The sequence below is a fragment of the Oenanthe melanoleuca genome, chromosome 2 (assembly GCF_029582105.1).
Source record: "Oenanthe melanoleuca isolate GR-GAL-2019-014 chromosome 2, OMel1.0, whole genome shotgun sequence".
NCBI classification, from domain to species: Eukaryota; Metazoa; Chordata; class Aves; order Passeriformes; family Muscicapidae; genus Oenanthe; species Oenanthe melanoleuca.
Genome location: NC_079335.1, coordinates 62,696,086 through 62,723,486, shown reverse-complemented (window position 1 = coordinate 62,723,486; position 27,401 = coordinate 62,696,086).

Sequence of the window (27,401 nt, the reverse complement as noted above, 5' to 3'; positions counted from 1 at the left end):
ACTTTTCTTCTTTATTTTGCTGATGCTTTCCCTAGAAGGATATAGGGAAATGATATGGGAGGCTGGGATTTTTCCCAGGGAGAAGGCATTTTCTTTTATGTACAAGTAGTAGACTTTTCCTGACTAAGCAGTTGTGTTAAATTTGTGCTTAGCTCAAGAATTGGTTGTTAAATTTCAGATATAAAAGCAGCTTGTTTGTTTGACAGGTTGTTTGGACTTTAAAATCATCATATGGCATTGTAAGAAATAATATGATTTCTTACATATTTTACCTATAGCATTGTTCAATTATTACCTATAGTTTATTCAACCCATGCATAAATGGGAAATGGGTTTTAGACAGTCTGGATAATCTATTACAACTAATCCACTGCTTTCACTGCCAGTTCTGATACCTTCACAGCTGCCTTTGTGTCTGTCTCGAGTTCAGATCTCTTCCAGACCTCTACCTAAGCCATTCACCCCTCATGTCAGTGACTTCAAAGGTTGTTGGTAAGTCTCAGTAAACTGGATGTCCTCAACAAGGAAAAGGGCTTCAGGAAGATCTTCTCAAAAGTTTGAAATGGTGTATTTATATTTGTTTCAATGGCAATGTAGGAATGAACTAAATACAAATGGGAAAGTAAGCAATAAAATGAGGCAAGAAAAGAAGAATTTAAGTGAACAAAGGATGTAAGTAAAAGATTGAAGGAATCTAAAAGAAAATTCTCAAACTTTATGGCAAAACCCAATTCTGCAGGAATTCTATTGACAATCAGTAAAATGGTTAAATTAAGACTCACAAATTACTTAAATTCTGAAACTAAATTCTGACTTTTAAAACTCTCTTTTTAATAAGAAAAATAAAAAAGAAATCCTCTGAAATTTGAGTAACTTGAGTTTTTCTTTGGAGAATAACATGAAGATTGCTCAGACATACAGAAGGCAGAAAAGGTCAATTAAAATAGTACAGTCTACCTTTAATTCTATAGCCTTATGATCAGAAAATAATTGATAAAGGGCAAGAGTATACCAGGAGGGATATAATCTGCTGCTCTAAACTATTATCTTAGGAGCCAGAAGATCAAACCTATAACATAAACCTCTGAAAATCGTTTGGTTTGCCCTCCAAACTGCAGAGACACTGCCTTTCTTTTTCAGTGTTATGTTGGTCTTTAGGAGAGTGCCATCCCAAGGAAGCTCATCAGTGGTGTGCAAAACAATGAGCCTTGCACAGCTACAGCAACTCTTCAGACATCTCTGGCTCCTACGGATGGTCCGTGGAGGATGTAGCTGGCTTGAAACCTATGCTGCTGAAGAGAGCCATCCCTGCCTGTGCCTTCTGCACTCCTTTGTCTCCTGCTCCATTTAGACAAAGACACCATTGTTTACACAAGCAGAGAGCACCCACAGGCAGGGGAGTGATCTACTTCACTGGAGACAGGACCTCACCATGGCAGAAACTGCCAAGAGCATGGATGTGAGGGACATACAAGTGGTCTGCTGTAGGTTTAGAAGTCTGCACTAGCAGAGAGCTGCTCTGAGGACTTGAAGGTGTTTCTGTCTTGATCTTCAGAGATTCTGTGAGCTGGGAGGTAATGTTTACAGTGGTAAATGGACTGAAAGCAATATTGAAGTAAACCCCCGAAACATGTAATTGCCAGGGTCAGGGAACACAAAAGTCTCTTTTGCTGCTTCCTGGCTAGTGATACTGTGCACATGTAGCTGCTTCAGAATGCTACTGGTATTTCATAACCACTTTTACAGAGATTTCATATTTTTCACTTTGAAGTTTCATTCCTTGACGGTTCTTTGGGAGTTGGCAGCTCCAAGTTGTCAGACCATTCCCCTGTTTTTTTACCATGGTGCCTTCCTGGTATCAAAATTTCAGCTCAGCAGTCTCTACCACTCCTAAGACTGCTTTGGGTTTGTAATTTAACATGGTTATTTTTGTTTGTTTGTTTTTTGTTATTTTTTAATCAATTTTATTAGTCAACTCATCAGAAGGCTGCTTGGCAGCTTAAGAAACTGGGATTTTACACTATGCCAAAAAGGGAATATTCTGTTTTTATGAGGTATTTTGGGGTTTATGAAGGTGCAAGAATAATGCTGAAGGACCATCTTAGAGGATTGCAATGTGATGTGGCTCATAAGCATATTGTCTGTGTCTTTTATGTATCTGTGTTTGTCTCTCAAGGGATCAGGTGAGTTTATTCCACATTGAAATTTAGGAATAAATTATATTGTGTGTGTTGAAGTTGGCTATGGGATTATGGCCTTTCAGGGAGTGAATCAACTTGGCAGACTTAGTTGAGCTTACCTGTGAACTTGTGTCTGATTAAATGGCAAGGGCAGCATTTCCCCTGCTGTCTGTGATGTACATGAAAATGAAGAAAAGAAACACTCCCCTTTGACAGTCAATTAAGGATGCTGATTAACTCCATCTTGTACAAAAGCTGAGCTCTATAATATAGTGACATGATGATTACCTATGAAAGTGATAGATTCTCCCATGCTTATGTACAAAAAAATTTCCTGGGCAATATAAACTCCATCACAGGTCCACATTATGATGCATACTTTTTATGGATTATAATACACTTTTAGTTTTGTGGAGTTGATCTTTAATTACTGTCTTTTACGGAAAACAATTACATAGGAGATGTCAAACAGCATTCTTTTTAAATACTGTAATTTTATGGAAGTCTTTATAAAATGTTTTTGAGAACAATTGTGACAATAACTTAATGGGAAAGGTGAATACCTTTAGCAGAGATAAATAACTTCAGCAGTGATGTATAAATGTGCACTTGCAATTAGGCTGATCAATATCTGTTATTAATGAGCATATAAAAAAGCTAACAACTTCTGTGGCTTTGTTTAATGTGGCCATAGAGAGCAAAAGTAGCTAAAACTCATTTTACACTTTGTCTGTGTAGAAAGTAATTGGTATGAAATTGCAGTGCTTGTGGTAACCCTGCTCCAATGATATTTGTGCTTTTACCTTCATGAATATTGATCTTTTTTTCACTTGAATAAACAAAGGAAACAAGATGAAAAATGTCCCTATCTAACCCATTCAGTTTGTTTATCTACTAACAAGTGCTTTCCACCTTCTTAGAAGAACTTTGCAGGATGGGATAATGCAAATCTGTTACTCATAATCTGTCCAATGTTTCTTTTCCTGTATTTTTTGTTTGTTTTGGTTTGGTTTTGGTTTTTTTCTTTAGTGGCCTAATGAGTCCATGAGGTTTTATGTGCCAAGGTTGTGGGTGCATATGTGTGTGAACAAGGCCTATCAGTGTGAGTCAAGCATTTATGGCTGGGCAGTGGACAGTGGCAGCAAAAGCAAATACACTTTTATCCTAAAGGAAAAAAATTGTCTCCCTGTATGTGGCATTGGTCAAGCCATACCTTGAGAACTGCATTTAGTTTTCAGCCCCTCATTTTAAAAAGGATGTCGAGGGGCTGGAGCATATCCAGATAATTGCAACAATGCTCATGGAGGCTCTAGAAAACAAGCCTTATGAGGAACAAATGAGGGAGCTGGGGTTGTTTAGCCTGGAGAAGGAGAGGCTCAGGGAGCACCTTACTGCTCTCTACAACTCCCTGAAAGGGGGGTGTAGAGAGAGAGGGCCAGTCTCTTCTGCCATGACTGCAGTGAGAGGACAAGAGGAAATGACCTTAAGGTGAGAAAGGGGAGATTAGATATTAGAAAAAAAAAAAAAATTCACTGTAAGAGGGGTCAAGCATTGGAATAGTTTTCCCAGGGAAGTGATGGAGTCACCGTTCCTAGGGGTGTTTAGGAGGCATCAGGATCTGGTGCTGGGTGATGTGGCTTAGGGTTACAGTGGTGGTGCTGGGTGACAGTCAGATTGGACGATCTTGCAGGTCTCTTCCAGCATTGATGATCCTATGATTCTCTGCCATGAAGTTTGAAATATTTTTTATTGTATGTGTGTGCACCCAAAAGCTCCTGATCATCAGAGGTGTAACTGCAGGGATGTACTCTGTCCAGGGCTGATAAGCACATCATCACTAATCTCAACCTTGTCTATGTTGTGCTATGTGATACACCTACCTGCCTTACCAACTCCTCTCTGTTTCATGTGTCTGTGATGTGTTATGAGCTATTTCACTGTGTATTTATCTCAGCAAAATAGTACAGGCTCCAAGGGTCACTTGCCTTTCCTACACAATACACTGAAAGAGATGCAAGCAATTGCTGCATTATTTACTGTCAGGCTAGAGTTATTAAGAACCAGCCTTAGGATGAAGAAAGTACATATAAACTATTATGTACTTTAAGTGAGATAAAATTTCAGCTACAACTTAATTAAACTCTTATTTTTTTGAATAATTCCTGGCCTGAGAGGATAAGACAACAATAAAGTGCTGGAATTGCATTGGCCAAAGCATATATGACTAACACAACACAAAGCATCTCAAGAGAACATTAATACAGACTTGCTGCTAACAAGTACAGAATGGAAAGAGCTCATGGTGATATAAATAGAGGTGGGAACAGGATAGAGATCATGCATTTAGGGAAAAAAAAGCCATAAGTACAAATGCTGTGGAAGACTAAGCCATCAATACAAATGCTTTGCACACTCACCAAGAGCCTATGGAAAACCTGGTGGCAATATCTTCAGCTAGGAGAAGCAGGAAGGGTGTGTTCAACAGCTAGAAGAAAATGAAACCTTGATAACTGAATTTATTTGTTTATTGTCATTTTTTTGAAAAAAACCACCCTAACATTTGGATGAAAGATTGCCTTCCTTCCTTTCTCTCATTCAGCTCCCTAGATAAAGGACGATTCATTCCTTGTGTTTTGAGCAGATTTGCATTTGAAGTTTTACACCTCTGTGGCAAAAAAAAAGTCTGCTTGAAAAGTAGAAGAGACTGTCATTCAATGCTACTCTAAATTTCCAATAAATAATTAAAAAAATAAAATATTTGGAATCTGTGAAGTACAGTGATTTTGGCCATGGTTCAGTCTTGCACAGTTCATAAAAATACAGACTCATTTAACTTTTCTTTTTCAAAATTTAAACAGTTCATAGAAAAAAAGATCATTTTTAGTATAATTATTTAAAAATGCAGTGATAAGAAGAAATACTCCTGAAGAAAAATGTCACTATTTAATATGTCACATCTGGACTTTAATGAAATATTAATGCTAAGTTATGATAGGAAGAGTACCTCTTTTTCATCTTTCTTTTATCTAAATTGTTTAATATTTAATACTTTATAATAGAGAGATAGAGTAGACCAAAGTAGAGTTTGATGCTGTTTTATTATGTATGATTTTATTACCAGATAAGAGTATTTAAAAATGTTTAGAATATCACAGGATCAGATACAGAATATTTAAAGCTGTGTAATGCATTCTGTTACAGATGCAGAAATCCATGCATTTTGCAAATTCCTTGCAAAAGGAGACTGCAGATGTCAACTCAAAATCCATAGTAATGTGGTCCTTATGGATCCCTTTTAACTTGAAATATTCTTTGATTTTATTTCATTGTTGCCAAGCAAGGTGAGGCTTTTTTTTTTTTGCCTTTGCCCTTTTTTTTTTTTTTTTAGGAAAAGTGTTGCAGTGACACATCAGACAAAGTATGGCATAAAGAAGTCTAAATTAAACCTTATCAAAATGTTTGAAGAACATAAAAAAATCACTGATGAAGTGTGTGGTTGGCAGTTGCACAGAAACAGTGTTATGTATGGAATGATCTTACTAACCCTACTGTCAACTGACAAGAGCAACTAAATGCTGAGACAAAAATTTTATTTGTATAGTTGGTGCTATATAATTTGATTTAACGGTATATCCTGTTAGACTTTGCTGACTTTATTCTTCATTACAAAACAAAAGTGCTAACCAAGGGCAGTACCAAAATGTCACAGGATGCACAGAGGGGTTACCTAGACATTATTTTCCACATCAAATGGAGACTTAAATATTTCAAAAAATATTGAGAGAGAACACGCCTTGGAAAAGAACTTGGAAATATGTCAGGCAGCCACAGGCACACATCACGGAAACAGAAAGGTCCTTCTGAGTTAAATCACTAATGGAATTTAGCCTTCAAATACTTGGCAGTTGCTGTTCCAAAATATTTTTAGTCTGACATAATGTCATGTATTAGTACTTTGACACAGGATCTTTGCCACTGCAAATCTATGAACTTTTAAGTTACTGGAATAAGAATCAGAAGTAACCTTGCAAAGCCAAATGGTAGTCAATGAAAAACAAAATTTTGACAAACCAGTGATCTCAGTGTCTCCTTTGAACAGGTGGAGAGTACATAATTTGATTACATTTCTGACTCTGCAAGTCTTTGATAAAAGCAGGTATTTCTTTTACTTGGTTCACATCTAACTTTCCACATTGTTTGTGTTGTTTAACTGATAAATCACACAAACTAATATTTCATTGTCTTTCTGTGTTTCTCTGTACATCTAATCTGTTTTCTGCTGCTGATTGTATCCTTTTCATAACAAGGGCTAACTTCCTGTTCTTTAGTCACTGAAGAACACCAGCAATACCTGACATAAGAATTTACAGTGATTTGGGCTTGAAAACCCAGCAATTCCCACTTTAAGTGAATCTGTGGAGTTCATATATTTGTACTGTTCTTGTAGGGCAGTCACATTTCTAAATAGAATTCAGTTGACACCTTAAAAGTATGACTTATCTGTTACCAAAACCAAATAGATGTTGCAAATCTGAAACTGAATTGGGAAAAGTATCTTTATATTACTTACATTAATAAAACTGCATGATGAATCCACTTTTATACATGGATTTCAGGAACTCCATTCACAGATTATTTCAAATTACTGTTTCCTCAAAGATACCTATTCATTAGGCTCATAATGAAGCCCAGATATTACCTGGAGACTTCATTAAAGAACAGATTTAAAATACCAAAACATATTTTTGGTAGATATATAAATGCCTAGTGAGATTTTTCTGAGGTGCTAAAACAGTGTGCTTGAAGCAACTTGAGTCATCTGGATGACCTTACTGTAAAACCAAAGGTGAACAGGTAATTGAGAGTAGAGTTAGAAAAGCTCAAGACTCTAAGCTTGATAGTATTTTAACAAAAAAATTGTCTTATGTAGTCAGAAGGACAGCTAAAAAATCCACCGTCTTGCAGGGATTAGCATTAAGTTGTGTGAATGAGCCTGAAATTTTTGTTGTGATCAAAAGAAAATGACAAAAATTTTTAGATAAAAGGAGGAAGAAGATTTGAGCTATTTCCTAAGTTAATATTTCTGCCCTTATTTTAAACATTTGGTCTCAGCAGTCTAGAATCTTACTCTCTGGGCAGCTTTAAGCTCCCTGAGGAGTGGGTAGATGTGCTCTGAGCATGCCTCATCAGCTCCTGCAACTACCTCGAGTTTAGCAGCAAGAGAAAAACCTCCCAACCTTATGCTGACATTAGCTTTTGCTATGCCTGATGAGTAATAAAGAGCCTTTCTCAGAAGAAGAAAGGGTTCTGGGCAGTTCTCAGCATGGGGAAGTTTGAATTCAGAGATAAGACTGATACTGATTTTAATAGTAAAAAATGTCTAAATGCATTTTGCAGTTGCTAACAAAAATATTTCTAAATGGTGGTTGGTTTGTTTTGGTGCAGTTTTTTTTTCTTTCTTTTTTTTTTTTCCTTTTTTTTCTCTCCACTGTTTCATAGTCAGGCATTACCAATTACATAGTCTTGATTTAATGTGCCTACAAAAACAAGAACCAGAAATCCTTAAGAAGAAGCAGCGTGAATATGATGCTAAAGTCTGAGACCTCAGAACTTCAGTGTTAAGGAACTAGGCGATGGAGGAGAGTAGAATCATTGCTTCCTTGGAGCAGATTGCAGTGTTGGGTCATTCAGTAATCAATAATGAAATGGGTAGCACCCTCAATTGCACATATTTCACTCTTAGTGTAAGCTCTGTTGTCCTTCTTGGGGATTAATAGTTTCATGGAGTGGCTCCTTCAGCAGTCAAGTGCTTTTTCACTTGAACCTTTCTGCTGCCTTCTGGGAGTTTAATGTGTTGGCTGATGCAAGATTTCAGGATCTGGCACATAAAATGAATGTTCCACTAAAGACTAAAATCCTTAAGTTACTCTTTATCTTTTATACTGAGTTTTCCTGGTGCATGTATCCAAGATAAATAACTTTCTGGTGATTTGACCATTTCCAAGATTGTATGGTAATTCTACTAGAATAAATCCTACTTGAAGCAACAGAATAAAACAGAATGTAAAATTATAAAAGATTAAATATTTATTTTGTGGAAATGAAGACATGTATGTAAAATATTGAAAGGCTGTGACTGAAAGACTAGCACTCTGTACTGTGTACACTTTCACCTTCTTGGTTCTGGACCTCCAATTAATTCTGGGCTGGAATACTGAAAAAGAAATGTGATATTTTTGACATTCATATTATAGGTGATGTAATTTTTAGCTATAAAGTGTGTCATACTGGAGCACTAACAGCATTTTTGCAGCATTATTTTCTACTACTGAGTTCACTGCCATGCTGACAAAATGGCTAATATGATCCTTAGGCATGAGCACAGAGGATCAATAAGTAGGTGATTTTTACCTCTTTAAACCAAGTCAGTGAGACAGATATTGAGAAGCTAAATATGGTTCTGTTCCCCAGCCTGGCTGTGGTCATATTTTAAAAGTGGGGGCATTGTGTAAATGAGCTGCAAAGATGATGTAAAGGCTTTTGAAAGGCAGACTTAGAAACCTCCAGCTGTTAGGCTGAGAGAAGGAAAAACAAAAGGTTGCAGTAACTTGATTGCTGCATGTAAGTATTTCTGTGGGGAAAAAAAATTCTGGGTGTTGAAGAGCTCTTCATTCTGGCTGAAAAGCACAATGAGTGAGACTCCCTGGGAGCTGCTACCATGCAGTGAGAAGGGGCAAGTACTGACTTACTGTGGGTTGGACAGGGGCTTCACCTCACACATCTTGGCAAATCCTGGGGCAAAAATCTCTGCAATTGTTGGGCAAACAGTATTTAAGCTAAGATAAAGTTTTTCAGTCTAGCATAAGATAGCTGAAAGACACACAGTGAATTTTAAAATAAGTCAGGCTGAGTGGTTAAGAGATCCCCTCAGGGCTTAAACCCTGATTATTTCTTTAAGGACATTTAAATTTTAAGGACATTTAAATTTCAACCTGGGCTTTTCAAAAGACAGTCTCATATCCTGGTCCTATTTTTATCTTTATCAGAAGTTTAAGACATGGAGACTATTTCCTTCAGATCCAGGATACCATATTTCTGTATATTTTTTCTAGGGATGTTTTCCTAAAATACCCCTCTGAGATCAGTTATCCTATTATTTGCTCATTGGACTACGAAAGAAAGGTCAAGTAATTTAGGAAACTTCTTTATATTACTGTTTACTGCTTTAACAACATAGAATCTTTTTGAGAGAGGATGTGCAATTGTTTAGTAGACTGCTGAATCATCTCTCTCTTCTTAAAATAATCCCAAATATACTGTTCTTTTGCTCCTTAATTTTGTGAAAAAATGAAATTAAAAAAAACCTGGAATTTGTTTTTTTACTGGTTAGGCTGTCATATCTTATGATTAAAAGATTTAGAATAATGGAACGTAATTGTCTTAGAAACTGGAAAACTGTTGCTGAGATTCTAGAATGGATAATTGGGAGTGAAAGAGAAGCCCTGCTCAGAGAGAAAGAGAGAGAGAGAGAGAGAGAGAGAGGCTTATTTTATAAAGCTTGTGGGATTTAAGGAAGACTTTACTTAATGATGGGTTTTTAAAAAGAATATACTTGCAGAGGAAAATGTCCAGAACAATGCTATCACAAGAACATCTGACAGTGGCAAGACCATTTTCTTTCACATGACTTTCTTGAACCCTCTGGAGGAATAAGAAATCTTATTTGTGTAGGGCAAAATGACTGAACCTGGAACCTAAAATTATGAACCTCTTACTGAGGGGTCACCTCTAAAAGCTGAGCAGATGCTATGCACTACAGACATGGCAGAAATCATAAAAGTCTCTCATGGACTTTCAGCAGAAGCTATTGCATCTCTCCAGCTGTGAAGAGCAAAAGGAAAATGTGAAATAAACGGATAATTGTCATGTATTACCAAACAATATTGTCTTTGTCAATCACTGCTGCCAGTAGATGACAGTGATACAGTCTTTTACCTATCAGCATGCCTTCTGTCCCCTTACAGTTGACTTTCTCCAATCCCTGACTCCTGACCTCTCACCTCAGTCCATGGTTAGTGCAGATGATGGATGAGCCTTGTTAGGCTCATAAGATGTGCTAGTGCAAAGGAAAAATGCCAGCAGGCATGTTGTGTTCATGTTGGATTTTCATAAGAGTAACTTGTCTTTAAAACAGACGAATAGCTGCACAGGCTGAGCAAGATAACTTTGTCATGAATGTTTTGGTTGTTGCCATTCAATAGTGATGTGATGTCAGCAGATAGGGAAAAGTGAGCCAGGGAGGAGACTCTAAAGGACGAAAGTACTGGAAGAGTTGGAACAGGCACTCAGTTTTACTAACATTATCCCAGCCAAAACCAGGACATTCAGGAAGAGAATAAAGATGTAGTCCCCTGTGAAATATTCTGTATAGCTGTCCATGTTGTAAGTCACACACTTGAAATGAAAAAATAATACATTAAATTATGAAATCAGTAGAGTGTGGTTTTATTCCCCAAGAATTTTGAACATAAATGTAATTTTGAATTGATTCTATTAAGTAATATGGTGTTGTCATATAAAAACCTTGAATTGCACCTACACAATTGAAGCTTTTCTGCCTCTTTAAGAACGATTAGGGTTTTTTAAAATTTTGTTAGTTTTTGTTCAGAGAGAATTCTCTTAATTTTTGCAGGAAAGTAGAAGGAAGGAAAATGTTTACTTTAATCATTAGATTGCAGAGTAGGAAACAGATTTCTAAAAAAAAATAATATGAAGTACAATGTCTTGCTAAAATAATAGATAGGATTTCATTTATGTCTAAGAAGTATGGTTCCATGGAATGTTTTTTGAGATCTAGATGTTTTCGTAAAAATGCAAAGAGAAGTACAAAGAATCCAGTGTTAGAGCTCTTGGTGGAATTTTTTCAGGACTCCATAGGCTTAAATTGTGGGCTTGAATTCAGAAGTCCAGGTAGTAAATAGCCCATACAATATCCAAATAAACAACTTTTGTATGCTTGACAGGCCTGATGAACCAGAACAAACCAGTGTATTTTAAAAAGTGTATTTTCAGCAAGACTTGTTATTTCCTTCTTGTATCATTTATCATATGTATGTGTTTATTCAAAAGTCTTGCTCTCTGAATCCAGTGGTTTGTATTTCTCCTGTTCCTAGTACATTTAGCACTATCACCCTTTTACCTAAAAGTTCTAAGGATTTTCAGAACGTTTAAGTTGCTGAAGGATGGCTGACTTAATAGCCCTCACTTCAACACAATTTTACTTGGCTCAAAAATTATAACAAACACAAAAGACACAGATTGTTCTTCTGAAATTTTGTTTACCACTGAACTGCTTTTTCATGAAGAAATCATGGAAAGGCAGTTTCCATTCTGTGGTTCTGTGCCAAGCAAACCAAATTAGCCATAAGCCTTCTCAAATACTGACATTTTCAAATTGTGTACTGTGTCCCCATCATGAAGAGGTTCTTATTTCTGTGGTGGGACTGGGGACTGCCCATGCTGTGAGAAGATTCACAGCACAGGCAGCTGCTTCACTGTGCTGAAAGCTATGAAAATTTTGGCTGTGATGCACTTTTCTTTCATAATTGGAAATGTCCCATGAGAAGGGAACCTCTGGCACAAGTGTTCTGCTGGCGTGGCTCATAGCATGGACATGTTTTAAACTTACAAAAGGCAAACTACTGGCAGAAGAAAAGTTTAATTACAGCCTCTATTTTAATAGATTTTCTGTCTATTCAGAGATATGGTATCAAATAACAAGATATAAAATGATACATATTTCTCTGCATTGCATTTTTTCCTTTTTGAATAACCCTTTCATAGACGGAAAAGATGGGAAAAGAAAAAAATCCTATCACAGAAAAGAACGTGCTTATAGAATTCAAGAGAATTTGAAAGTTCATAATTCTTTTAGCATGTTGGCAGCTGGTGAAGTGTAGGTATAGAAAATGAAGCCTACTGCTTGCCTTTCTAGTGATGCCTAGAACTGATCTGCTACTTCTACTATAGTTTTTTCCTTAAACAAGACTCATGTGACCATCCTGCAAAGATGAAACACAATTTATTTTCTTCTTTTTAAGCACTGCTTCTCATTCAATGGAAATAAAAGCATGTTAATAAAAACAAGGCCTAGCAAATGAAAACAGCATGTCCAATTTTTAAAATATCAATGTCTGCTAAAGCATGATGTTTTTACAGTGCCCTGATCTTGGTTCAGTATTAGTTTGTACCTGGAACGCATTCCATGGCATGTAGCCGTGGGTATGCCTGGTCCCCTACTGGCAGCAGCATGAAAGGTGCTGAAGTCCTGTGAGCTGGGGAAATGACATCTGTTTATCTCCAGATGGTCACAGGTGCAACCCACATCCATGGGAGTAACAACCCCTTGCAGCTTCAGAATAGGAAAGGGTTAAAAGTATTGATCAAAGGAGCTACAAAAATAACTCTTGTGCTGAGAAATACAAGCTATAATGAGAGTTTTAAGGAATTCAGTCTATCCCTTTTTCTAAAAAGAAGATTTAAAAGTGCTGTGATTATCAGGCCCAAGTACCTTTACGGTGAGAAAATCTTGCCTTTGTAATTTAGAAGAGGAAAGATTAAAGGTGGGAAGTTAAAGGCATCCATATTTTGAATAAGAAATTAGTAGTAATTTGTAACAGTGAGGGCATGGAAATACTAGCACAGATTACCAGTGGAACTGATGATTTCTACACCTTATAAAGTCTTCAAATAAATGTTAAATATCTTTCTAAAACAATTGATTTTGCCAAACAGGTTTTGGGAATACAAATAAGAGGAACTGCTTTTAAGGGCTTCTGTTCCACAGGAAACAATATTTGAAGTAGGAGTCCTTCTGACTGTATTTTCTCTGAATTTATTAAAGATAGGTGTTAGACAGCAAATGAATCACTGCTCTGAACCTCTAGTTATTCCTATTCTTAGGAATTTTTGTCTAACTCCTACTTGCTTATGATCCTCAGTGAGAGAATCAAAGTTCATGATTTTGTCTGCTATACTTATTTTAATAGGTTTATAAGTTTAATACTTCATTTTAATAGTGGAATAGAACTTAAATGTCTTCTGGTCTTGTCTGCTTGACCTCCCCTGACCAATCCCCTATTTTCCAGGAGTGTAACATGGCCATTTCAGAAAGAAAGCTCCTCTAAGTCACTGAAGAGAAGCAAGATAATTTGCTATCACCTGGGGAGGTTGTGACCAGTGAGTCACCTCCCCTAGGTGAGGAGTGAAGCATCTTTTGTTCACTGGGCCAGAGGCACTTTCCTTTTGCAGTGGAATCCCTTTCTGCCTGACTCTACTTAGATGTCTTAATGTGAAATCAGTGTGGGGCAAACAGTAGCCGCTAAATACGGATCATATAAATATTTTCTTTAAATTTTCTGAGTGTGATAAAATACATTCATCTGCCTGATAAACATCGCTATGTAGACATTCTAGCATTTGTAGGTAGTGTGGATGTTTTTCTCTTAATATTAGTGTGTTTGATTCTGTGGGTTTTGACATCTCTATTCTTTTGTCTGACAAATCTGTGCACTGACTTGTAAAAAAAAATCAATATTGTTTTCCCTGGCACTTTCTCTGCAGTTGAGTTGATTTATTATCACAGTTCCCTTTCCCCTCTTTTATCAGTGTATTTCTATTGCTTTAGGGTTGAGTACCTGATAACATCACAGGGTAGAAGACACACAGAGAGTTTCCGTGACCTTATCCCCTGTGTGATCTTGTCCAGTGTGACGGTGAGCCATGGCTATAAAATGAACAATGATATTATCCAAGCTGTGTGATCAGATTTATGTTTGGTTACACTGGAAATAGAGATGAGCTAGAACCAATGAACAAAATTTAAATTTATATTTAAAATATTTTTGTACAGTACCTCAGTGGCTATAGGGAGAGTAGATATCCAGTGAGCAAAACTTAATTTATCTGCAAAATGGTATGTGCTGCTAGAGTCATACAGCCCGTAGTTCTCGAAGGATTTAACCAACCATAGTGGTGAGCTAGTTGTTGCTCCCTAAATATGCAGTCTAAGCAGTCACTGCTGTTTCTCTTAGCCACTTATATCAAGGTAGCATTTAAAAACCTCATTAAAAGTTTAGAGCTACCTTACCCTACACACTCCATGGACGTGTAAAAGAAGCCAAAATTCACTGTCAGTGTTTCAGACCAGATGCAGTTGAAGGCTGCAGCAGGTAAGGTGCTGTGAACATATTGGCAAGTGCAAGTGTGGTAATGCAGAGAGGAGCCCTGTTCACACAGGGCATTTGGGGAAAATGAGATGAAGAAGTTTGTTAAACCTGTGCCTAATGTGGCTACAGTGTATTAGAGCCACTTTATTCTTGGAAGAGAGAATCCTCATGCAGTGCCTTTTGCCTGTTTGTTTCTTTCTCTCCTAACCACCTCAGTTATCTCAGAGGACTCCTGGCCTTGCCATTATCTGTAGGCATTGTGAGAGAAGTGTGCTGGCTGCAAAGCAGGATTTTGTCAAGGTGTTTTTCTTATTGGCACAGACCAGCAATGCAGTTTGACAGAGCAGGTGTGAGAGTGTGTCTGTGTGTGTGTGTGTGTCTGTGTGTGTGTGTGCTTTTCCCCATTTGGGGCTGAAGGGATTGGGAAATTGAGGGGGAAACTTGACAGAAGAGTAAATTTGTACATCTGGTAGCTAGAGCAGAGCAATGAAGTTTTATAAGAAAGGCACAGTAATATGGTCACTCTGTGGAAGTTCATTAAGTGTGATGATACAGTTGGGGAAATGATGGAGGAGGGAAGTTCTAGCAGTTACTAGACAATATAATTTGGATGTCAGCCATCCATCAGGGGAAATTATGCAAGTAAAAAGTCTGAGAAAAGTTTGGAAACCATGCCCTTGCACTACTGCCCCTTCTTTTAGCCTTCCTTCTTTATTGCAGGGGCTCAGGAAGATTTAACAGCAGAATAGTGTGTGTATCTGGCAATAGAAAGAGCAAGAATACATGGGGGAGCAGAATTACCAGCATCTACAGAGCAGCTGTTCTAATGCAGTATGTCTCTTAATGATGTCAGAAGCCTAAGCTTCTTTCACTTTTGGCTGAAAAAGTAAGTCCTGATTGGCCTTTCTTTCCTTAAGTATGCTTTCATGGAGAAATATACTTTAAATCACAGAATCACAGAATGAATTAAGTCGAAAAAGACCTTTGAGATCGTCAAGTCCAGTTTATGATCTAACACCTCCTCATCAACTAAACCATGGCACTGAGTGCCACGTCCAGTCTTTTTTAAAACATTTCCAGGGATGGTGACTGCACCACCTCCCTGGGCAGATGATTCCAGTGTCCAGTCACTCTTTCAGTGAAGAAATATTGTCCTTAGCTCTGGCATGATGATAGATTGAGTCATTTGATTCCCTTCCCTTATCAATTTTCTATAATTCCTACACTCCAATTAATATTTATTATCAGCTTCTTATTTCTTTAATCAGCAAGCTATGCTTTCATAGCTGCTCTCACACCTGTTAGGGTAGTTTTATTGGTGAAGGCATCTTTCTTAATTGCTTCAGGCAGAAGATTTTCAGACTTGTACTGAAATGCTTTTACACAGTTTCCAGTATCATTATATTTTTCTGCTTAAATTATTTTTCCAGTGGATTTGGTAATGTGCTAATACAATTTCTGAGCTGTTTTGGTGATGCAAAAGTTTGAGGCATAGTGATATTAGGAGGTAGACAATGGTGGAACTGCTTATTCTATAAATTTTTGTTCTCCAACTTCATTGATAGCTCCCTGGCTACTCATATACATTCACAGTGTTCTTAAAATTTCAAAAGTGAATAATGTTTATGTCTGGCATAGTGTTATGAAGTAAAATGGCATGTGTTTTGTTTAACACAACTGTGCAACATTGATTTTTTTAAACGAAAACACCAAATTTTAATAACATCCAATAGCATTCCTGAATTTTGTGCTGCTCAGGAAGCCATCTGAATTTCCAGTCAGTTTAAAGCCACAAATTTTCCTCTCAGTGGAGAATTCAAATTCAAGGAATTTTTTTTGTTTTGTTATTTTAAAATTTTGTTTGTTGTTCTTGTTTGTTTGTTTTGTGTTGTTTTTATCATGTTTAGTACAGACCAGTTCCAAGATGAGAACAGGTACCTTTTTTTAGGCATCCCACATTATGTTTGAGCTCTTCTCTTTCAAGCAGTGCCAGGACAGACTCTGTTCCTGTCATTGAATCATGCTTCCATTTAATACTTGAAAAACCTTTGCTGATGAGAATTATCTGTATTGGTACAGTTATCTGAATAAATATATTGGTTATTTGGCAAGATGCTACTCTGTCTGATTCTGCATGTCCACATGTGTGAGTTAACATTATTAAGATCATGTGAACACTCTGTCTTTGTAGTCTTAAACACCCATATTTTATTTTTTTCACAAGTAAATGTAATATTTTTAGTTTGATTTGATGCTAAAAAATGATCTAAACATATGGCTGAATTTATTAATATAAATGGCAGCTGCAAAACTGTAAAAATGTGTGCAAATTTTCATGTTTTTTTCTGAAAAGAAACCCAGATTTTGACCGTGCAGTTGAAATCTGTGGGTGTCATTTACCTTTTATTGTCACAACCTACCTCTCCTATAGGAATGAAAATAAATATCTTCCTCTTTTATAGCTTACAAAAGATAAAATCTTGTCTGCTCTTGCTGGTGATATAATTTTTCAAATAGCCATAGTGATTGAAGTCCTGAGTGTATGAATAGAAAATTGAAATTGTTTAGTTGAAAGAGAGTCTTATGAAATTTGCAAGCACGCAGCAAGAGCAGAATACAGAGATAAAAATAAGATCACTATTAGGTGTGATAAATGCTAAAGTTAATAATGAGGAAAAAAAACCCAAAACAAACTATACCAAAACTGCAAGGCTTTCACAAGCAGATTCTTCTGAATTTTGAGAACACCATAGAAAGTATAATGGTTTTATAACACTTCTGGTGTTTTTTTCAAAAAATCTGCTGTGACTACTGACCTACAGTAAATCTGCCAGATTCCTTCTGTCACATTTGAAACTTATACTCCACAATCTTTTACAAGATCACTTTGTTCCTACCTTGTTTTTTCCCATATGCACAAATACAATAATATTTTCAAATAAAAAGACAAAGATTTTAATTAATGTTGTCAGTCTGAGGGTGAAGAACCTCTTTATTTTTCTTTTTAAATTGGACTCGATGATCTTAAAGGTTTTTCCAAGTGAAATGATCCTATGTTCTATTAAATACTTCCAGTGTCTTCTAGATAGTGATTTTCTGTCCCATTTGTGACAATAAGGTCATCTTTATGGCTTTACTTTTAGTTTGGCTTTGAATGCATTTTATGGCAATGGCTTCTTAATTTTTAAAGTATGTCTGGAAGCTGAGATAATTTATCATTTAGTGAAAGAGGGATGTTAGGTAAAAAATTCATACTTTAGGTGAGTTTTATCTGAGTTCATCTTTTTCAAAATTGAAACAGACAGTATATTTGTTACAAAAGTTATTTTAATTTTAAGTAAGGATTGATGTACTTGTGGTCCTTCTCCCCAGAACCATACCTTTCAAGTGCTTTGGTAGAGAAGCTGTAAAATGAGCAGAGCTGTTGCATTAGGGTGCATGTTGGTGGTGTGTCCTTTCTCAAAAAAGGGTTTGTGTCTACACTGAGTGTGCCTGAGGGCAAAACAATGCTCAGGGAATAAAGCAGGACCCAGAGCTGCCTTGGAGCTTTCAGTATTTAGCTGATCTGGGTTAGTTATGTAGCTTGTGCTGAGTCATGGTTGTTCATTAGTTGATAATACCATGAAAATATTATTTAGTACCAGTTTATCAATAAATTTATTTAAATCCTTAATTCCCAGAGAGGAGTGATTATGTTATTATCTTAGTTTTTGTTCAGATATTTGAGAATGTTTTCAGTATTCCTAGTGCTGTGGAGAAGTTTGTGACAATCCTAGTGCATCCAACCAAAAAGTCAAATTAAAATACAAATTAAAGCTATTTTCTGATTTTTTTTTTTATTCTTATGGTTCTTGGTTGGGTTTTTTGTTGTCGTTGTTTTGTGGGTTTTTTTTGTTTAGTTTAGTTTAGTTTTGTTTTGTTTTGTTTTTTGGTTGGGTTTTTTAACATTCTGATGATGATTTTGGGTTCCCAGAATGACTTCTTGTTTAGTGTTTGATCTTAACCCCACTAACACTCAGACACTCAGCAAATGTTTAGCTGCTATGAGTACTATAAGCACAACTCCTGCATAGCACCCCCGCCCTCCCAAATGTATTGAAATGTAGCATCTAACAACTGGTTTTTGCTAATTACTCATCTGTGTTCTTAACACAAAATTACAAATTCGATGCTTATTAATGTTGCACCTATGTTTTAGCAAAAATGTTGATAAGCTATGAAAGAGCTGTAAGCCACAAAACACTTCTACACCTGCCTTTATTGTATTGCCTGTATTGTATTTATGTATTGCTGCCTTTATTGCTAGTTCTTGAGTAGTCTTGGTGACACAGAGAGATGCAATGAGCAGAGAACTCTTTAGAGCTGTATGAAAAAGCAAAGGTGAGCCAGAACATATTTTCCTAGATTGATTTTATTTTTTTGGGTTTGACTTTTGTGCTAAACATTGAGAACCAAAGTTAAAGGTACAAGAGAAAAGGTAATTTTTACTGAGTGGGAATAATCCTTTAAAATGTGACTCTTTGGAATATATCTCTTTAGAATAACTAACAGTATTGCTTTTTCATCTTCAATTACAAGATTAGTTGCCCAAGTTTCTGTCTGTTTGACTGACAGCTCTGTGTTTTAGAGGTAGCTCCAGCAACAGGGTTATCTCTAGCATCCCATCCTAAAGGTTTTCACATGCAGTGGCATAAGTGAAAGGGAGGATGATCTAGATTAGATATTTGAATGTCCCTGAAGTGTGAATACAAGCTTAGGCAGGATTACATGTCTCTTGTGGTTGTCAGTGTTTTCTTGTGCTATTGGTGTCATGAGTTTCTTTGCAAGAAGAGTCCACACAGACAGTAACAGAGATGATAGCTGAAGTAAAGGACAGTGGTGATGTAGGAAAAATTGATTTTAAACCTTCTGAGACATCCTGCAAGACCAAAGGATAAAGCCTGACTTAATAAAAATATGCTTAAGTGCTCTGTACTGTAATGTCAAGAAGTTTGAATGCTGTGTCAATATGTGCTTTACCATCTGTGCTTTGGTCAATGGGAGAGATCCCTTTAAAACTTAAGTGTGGCAGAGTGAGGGTCTGACCTGAGGAAAGGGAATGTTTTGCCTGTTGCTCAAGCCAAGAGAAAATTCTACCTGAGACATCTATGAAGGGTGGAAAAACTGCATTGCCAGGATAAAAAGGCTATTTTTTTTTTCATTTTGCCTGCAGAGAGACTAAATCTCTCAAGTCATTGCTAATTACCATTTTACACATAAGTAGTCTGAATCCTGTTTAGATCAAGTGGGACTGAAAGTGGACCCATCTAATGAAGGCTTAGTAGCTACACCTTTAAATGAGTTTGGTGAGTCTCTGCTCTTACCCCATGACATTGTTTATGATGCATCTCTCCCTAGGGCTGTTTACAGTGCCCAACACACAGGACTGTGCTTTTTGTGGATCCTCTGCCAGGGACTCTTATATTGATTGAAGGCTGCAGGCTTCTAAAAGCTGGCAAAACTCAGTATCTCACAGATGTTGAAACAAAGCAATTCTTAGAAAGTCTGATTATAGTGAATAACCGAGACTGAATGTTTACATTAAAAAATACATTTCTCATAATCTCCTCCCTTTTGGCTTCTGAACTGTTTCTGCTGGAAATACCACAAAGGTACTTCATTTTCCATAGTTCTGTGTGTACTTTAAATTCTACAGTTTTCCATATCTTTCCTGTTTCAAAAGTGATGGTGAGGGAAATGAAAAATGTTGCCTGTTCATTTATGTCATGTATTAAACCATGATGGTTTGTGTCACTGCTGAAATTCCATGATGAAACTGTGATAGAAGTGCAACATGAAATAGCTGTGACATAAAAGAGGACATCCATTCTGTTAATTAAATTTGTTTTAGTAAATATGTTAACACAGGCTTAGGTACTTCTTGGGAAAAGATCACAAATACTGTATGATTCATTTTCCATTTCTTTTGTGATTCAGAGATTCAATCTGAAAGTGGACTGTTGAGACTATCCATGCTGTCTCTGGAATAAAGCACTTATAGCCAGAGTGGGATATTCTGTACCTAAATGAATTGAGAAATAATAATGCATTTTATATTCAACCAAAGTAAGGGTTCTTGAATGACTGGGGTAGGTACAAGAAACCAGAGATGTAATCAACTGTACTTTATGGACTCATAAGTAAATGAAAAATAAAACCCCCATGATTCATAAAAAAATGATATAAAGGTTGCTGGGTGATTTAAGGCGAGGTTAACAAATCACTACAATGCAATTTATGGCTTTAGATAATGGGAGGTCAAACATGTATTACCAGCTGACTTAAATTTGATTTGACTGAAAGATAAAACTCTGCTACATGAACTATATTAACTGAAAGCCTCTGCTTTACATTTCTCACTGATGGCACCCTGGGGAGGCAACTTTCTTGGCATTTCACATCCAATTTAAGCACATCATTGATGAAAAGATGGCTAAATTGGTGCGTCGTTTTGTAATAAAATATCTCACAAATTGTTTATCTGATCAATGGAGAATGCAGTCTCAAGCTGTTTGGGGCTAATGTGCTCATTGCACTAAAATAGTAAGTTATTGACTGTCAGAGAGACCTGGGAATTTCTAAACTCAGTTCAGATTTCCTGAATGTGAGCAACATATTGCATCGGAATAGTAGGTTGTAAGCGATTAACTCTGCTAGCTGAATTCTCACTGAAACCAAATAGATGTGAGCAGAGGGCACTGAGCACTTAGTGGGAAATGTTCAGCTTCTCATATGATCAGGCTGCAGAGGGCAGAAAGGGGTCTTATTCTTACCTTACTTATGCATATTTTACATCACTGTAATTCCATTGACTTTATTTGACAGTCCTGCAGCATAAGAGGGAAAGTTAAGCCATATGTGTGTTATATATGAAATGCTATTTTCAGAGCTATTGTGTGATATTTTGGTGCCTGGGGTGGGATGGGACTGCTCTTTTCAGATGGAGAGCATGGAGACATCATATGGAGAGTCCCTGGAGAAATGCTTTCTCTTCAGACATGGACTGAGTGAGACCTGAGGGGAGCTGGGTGAATGTGGTGTGGGAGGGTACAGGGAACCGTCCTGTGAAGAAACAAGGTAGGGAGATAGGGTAGATATTCCTCTTCCTCTTTTTAGTTTGGCAGCTATTTTTGCTGGATCTGATGCCCACTTTGCATCCTAAGGATAGGGAACCAGTACCCTGACTGTCCCCATGTTGGGCTGGACTCAGTCCTGGTCTCACAGGAATGCAGAGTTTTGTATATTATTTATGCACCCTTCTCCCTAGCTTTCCATTTTTCATGTCTTGCTGTTTCTTTTTTCACTGTCATTTTCCCACAAAAGGAAGGGGATAGGAATGATTAAGACTGGTTTTGTCAAGAAGCAAACCCCCAGGAGCTCTGTGTTTAGCGAGCAAGGCTCCTGTCTGTACAAGACTGGCCTCAGTCACTGTAGATATGGAAGAGAATGAATTGTGTGATATAAGTTCATTATTTATTTATTTTCCTAGAAATGTTCAGTCCACCATAGAAACGACTCACAGACAGAAAGAAACAAAAAATCAGATTGGTTGGTGGATATTTTTAGTGTAAGGAAAGTGCTATTTTCTCAAGATTGAGGGACGAAATAGCTTCTTTCTTTGCAGCCCATGGACTTAAGACCTTCCAAAATTTGGCATACATATTCCTTCCATATAGGAATCGGTAAAAGGGTGGAAAAGAGTTGTAAAGTGCTTGTAATAGGAAATCACCTTCACTTGTGGGATGTAGGATATTACAAGGTGAGTGCTCCCTGGTCCCTTGTTGAAGCTGGTCTGCTGTGCACAATAGATTTCAGCATTGTTATGCCTACAGCTGAGTGCAGCACTGCAGGCTGCTGACTTGTGTCTTTATATGAGAGAGAGAGAAGCAATAGGTCTCATTCCCTTCCTCCTATTAGCTACTACAATTAAGTAAAAAGAATTATTTCAATTAATTTATTCAGCCAAAAATACTAGATTCCTGTTCCATGTTGTAATTTAATTTTGTTTGAATGAAATTGGTAGTTTTGTTAGGGAACTCATGCTTTCATGAGGAGGGAGAGTGGTCTTCTGCTTAAACTGGCTATCAGTGACATAGAAAACTCAGTTTGGTCCACACCAGTGATCTGCAGTGTTATAGAGGCCAGATGGCTCAACTGAAGTCCATTTTCCTTTTCTGACTTTGGGAAGTTAAATAGTTCTAGGCCTGCTCAGTCCTTGAATAAGAGTTCTAGGAAAGAAATCACAGAAACCAGAGGAGCAAACTACAGTATTGCTTTGTTGCTTAGATCAAAGATAGAACAAGTAGATAGATATAATTTTGACACTCTATTAGAGCTTGTGGAAAGCTGGTGAGGAGAGTTATTGCCTAAGAACGGACTCTAATTTTAAGTGTGTTTTCCAAGTAGTTTTTTGTGGGAAGAATTTCTAACTAGTCTTGTCCTCTTCCCTACCCCCTCCCCACCCTCCATAAAGGTGTTTATCTTCAGGTACATGGCTTTTCAGAACTCCTGAGGGCTACTGACTGTGCCCAAACACTGATGGTTTCTTTGAGATCACAGTTGTCAAGGCTAGTATGCAAGCAAGAAATGTTAGAAAATGTTTTTGAGGAACTTTATATATAGAAATATCCAACTTTAAAAAATATGTGTTAAATGAAGGCCTTTTTCTCAAACCAAGAAACAGTAGTAGTTTGGATGTATCTCTTTCTTGATCTCAAAGATTGTTAGTATGATGACTCTATTGGCATTTACTGTCAGCAGATAAATGATATTGATGAAAAAAATGCAACGGACAAAATAGAACAAGTACAACGAAGGAAAATACTCTTGATGAGCAAGTGCTTTGCTGGTTCTGCAGTATTTTCATTATCTTTAAAGTAACAATCCCTCATTGTTTCAAAAAATGTATAGACTTGTAGATAATGGCAAAAGCAGTAACCTGAGTTTACCAACTTTTTAGTTAAAAATACTTTCCTTGTGTGCTGGTATGCTCCTGACATTTGTTCATTTTGGTTTTGTGCAAATGAGGATAGAGCTCTTTATGTGTTACACAAAATTATTCTAGTCTCATATTAATCTTGTGATATGAGTTGTTCATGTGAAGTCACTCTGAAGAACTCTTGAGGATTCATTACCAGAATTACAGGCTTTATTTAAAATATTATTTTTACATGTATAACCAAGAATACCAATTTTCTACCTGAGTGATAGTAAATGATTAATTAATATTACTGCTACATTAAAATCAGTGTGTTAATCATATCCTCCTAATCAGGGAAAGGAACATATCCTTAAGAATTAAAATAATTGTGCATTTAACTAGATTGTAGAAAACACATTCTTAAAAATACCTAGATCCAGAGCAGTATTTTCCTCATTCAGAAACCAGGTAGTTTTTGGTCTGACAGATGATATCTTCAGAGTCTTTTCCTCACCCAGTGATTAAAGCAAAGCTGAAAGCACACACTTGCATAGATCAGGGGACTGATAATTGTGTCACTCTCCTTTTGGTAGTTCCCAAATGCCCCACCAGCATTCCAGGTCTTTTTGGTGAAAATGCATTTAGGATCATGAATCTCTTGATTATCACATCAAATCTAACCCTTATTTGAGTTCTTTCTTGTCCTAGTTAGGACACTTTTCCTATCCATTAGCAAAGAAATTACCAGGCAGGTGTGTAGGTAGCAAGTGGGACAACAGTGACTCTCGAATTACAACTCTGTCCTTCCCAAATATATCTACCTACTTTTTCCAGTTATTCTAGTTATGAGGCAGAATAAGTAATAACACAAATATTCAATCTCATCACCAAAGGAAAACATCTGGAGAAAATGCTGTATGAGAAAAAACTGAAGGAGAGAGAGGTATTTTCACCCTGGAGAAGAAAGGTCTCATAGGGGATCTCATCACCATCTTCCTGTACTTAAAGGGTGACTACAAAGAGGATGGAGGCTTTGTCTTCATAAGGAGTAACATGGAGATGACAAAGGGCAATAGGTTCCAGGATGGGCTTCATCTTGACATGAGAAAGAAAATTTTCAGAGTGAGAACAAGTGAGTGAGTCACTTATACAACTTTCCTAAGGGCATGAGTCCCCATCCCTGGAGGTTTTCAAGATACACCTGGGAAGGTTATTAGCAAATTTCATTAGGTTCCCTTTTTCATAAGATGTTGAGGTGATCTTTCAAAGGCCTTCCAGCCTGGCCTGTCATGTGATTTTATCTCACCCAGTCAGATTTTTTTGCTATGTTTGCTTTAAAGACTTCTTGAGAGACGTCTGGTACTCTACACACCTTCACTGTTTGATGTCTTCCCAAGCCCATTCAATAAACATGCCTTTTTAGTAAATTTCCTTAGAGCTATCAACACACATCCCAAGTTGGTGTCTCTTCAGCTCAGCTCATGCTATCCTATGTGCTACATTAAGGAGACCTTTGACCCACATTTACTAGAAAGAAAACTGGTTTTGGATACAGCTTTTCTCTAGAATATATTTCTAATAAGATGAGAAAGAATGTGTGTATTGTAGATACCAGTTTTGTGATAAGCTTTTGGATCTGATCTTTAATTACAGGTTACCATAGCTACATTGTTTGATTCTTTTTTTCCCTGGCAAATGTCTTTTCTGAGTTATGGACGTATTTAATTTGTGAAATGCTTCATATCTTAGTGCATGTAGATTAGATTGAGTATGAGTTCATAAAAGAGAAAAACAGCTCTTCCAAAAGTCTCAGCATGTATGCTGTTCTCATCAAAGTTAGTGGAAATATTGGCCCTTGCACTGAAACAACACTGACTAACTGGCAGTGAACATCTGTTTGTTTGTATATGGACAATCCAGTTGTAATGAAAATATGTAAATAAAAAAATAACTGGATGAGTAGATAAGACTAGGCTGAACAGACTTCAGATTGAGATAACTGTAGGTCTTCATGATATGGTAAACTGAGGTGCAGTGTTACCTCATTACAACACATATTTTACTAAAGAATAGCATCCCTTGAGGCCTGTATTTAGCAATACATTCCTGCCTCAGGCCTGTTTTGATGTGTAGGGTGAAAGGACAAGTGGCTTTGAAGCTTGAAAAGTAGCTGCCTTTTACTGTAGCTGCATATGCAACACACAACTGTATTCAGTGGTTTATTGCCTGTGTTAATTGTGAGCAGTAAGGCTGGAGAATGTGTGTTCTAATGAATGGCTTCCCCAGCTGTTCAGATATTTTCAGAAAGCAAGCAGAAACTCCAAAGAAAGAAATTCAAACTGCATTTGAGGACTCAAAAATGTATTATTGTAAAGTTGTTGCTGTGGCAGTGGTATTATGGGATATTCAGTAAGAATAGCAGCTTAAATGTTGCTACATTTCTTCTAGTGACAAGAGAGCTTAGCAAATACAACTCCACAATCTATTTCATCTCCACTAAGGGTAAATGTGTGGCAAAGAAAGAGTCTCTCCTACGAATTACCCATTTACCACAGTGGCCTGATTGTTCTTTGCTTCCAGTGTAGTGTAAATCTGGAGTGGCACAGTGAAATTATTGGACCAAGTGCTGTGACAGAGCATCAGATCTGCATCATGAAACTCTGTCTCCATTGAAATCAAGGAGATTTAGAGACTAATCTTGGTGCTGGGGGGATTTCAGCTGCAGACACTTTGCTAGAGATTATAGTGGCCTGCAGTGATATACAGAAGTAACTTCAAAGTTGGTGATCAAGGATTCAAGGCAAAAGAGACCTTCTGTGCTCCATCAAGCAGAAAAAGAGAACAGGGTAATTTCCAAACTTTAAATGGGGTAAAGTAGGAGAATAATCATAAAAATAAAAATTTAAAAAATAAAAAAAAAAGAAAAAGGAGTAACTAATAGTGGTTCAGAGCAGTGAAATCTGGTAGAAAGGGAATGGAGAACCAAAGACAATTTCTTAAGATTGCTATGCTTGTATTACACTGACATGGAGTGTCCCAAAAGATGTTGCAAAAAGAAATTTGGTGTTCCAAAGAACTTCTGACCAACACTAAGAAGACCCTGCTGAGGGCCTAACAGATATATTAGCGAGGGCAGATGCATGGGAGAAATCATAATGCTAATTTTGCAATTGCTTCTACTGGGCTTCCCATAGGTCATCTGTGTGTAATTCTTGGCTGGTCTGACCACAGAGTGCTTACAGCAGTATGCTGGAAAAATGATGCTCTACCAGAATATATATCTACCTAATAAGTATTAACTTGCTAGGGGAAATTCTGCTTTGCATTTCCAGTAGCTGTCTTGCTCTTACATCTAAGGATGGCATTTTATCTCCATTTTCTATAAGTATGGTAATTTAATTTTTGAGCCAGATCCATACTGCCCTTAATCTCTGTGTCAGTTTCATTGTGATCTGACTTTACATTTCTTTTACTGGCTGAAAAGTTTTTTGCTATTTTTTCTCATTATTGTTGCAGGATCTTGCTCATTTTGCAATAATTTTATTTCTGTGGAAACTCTTTTTGACCTCTGAGATATGTTTACCAATTACCTTTTTCCCTTTCCTTAAAGACTTTCCATACTGAACAAATAAAGAACAGCAAAGAACAATGAAATCATCAAGACTGAAGTTCATAAGGATCCCTCAGAAAGATTCTGGGAGGGATGTGAATGTCAGAGAACAGAATGACAAGCCATAAAAATCACAGATAAGATTCTTTTGATAGTCTTTCACTATCAGAAATTAGCTGTCATGAAGAGAAGAGGAAATCAACAGAGGGTGACTGGAAAAATTATTTATTTGAACTGGGTGAAGAGGGAATATGTCAGACTTACTTACCCTTTCAGCCTATTTCAAAGCACAATTCCAGTCAAGGTATATTCAGTTCAAATTGTGAAATTTAAGCTTATCATCCCAGAAGCACTGAACAGGAAAGGTTGAAAGGGACCATAGTGGGTCATCTGGTCCAAGCTCCCTATTCAAGCAGGGCCATCAG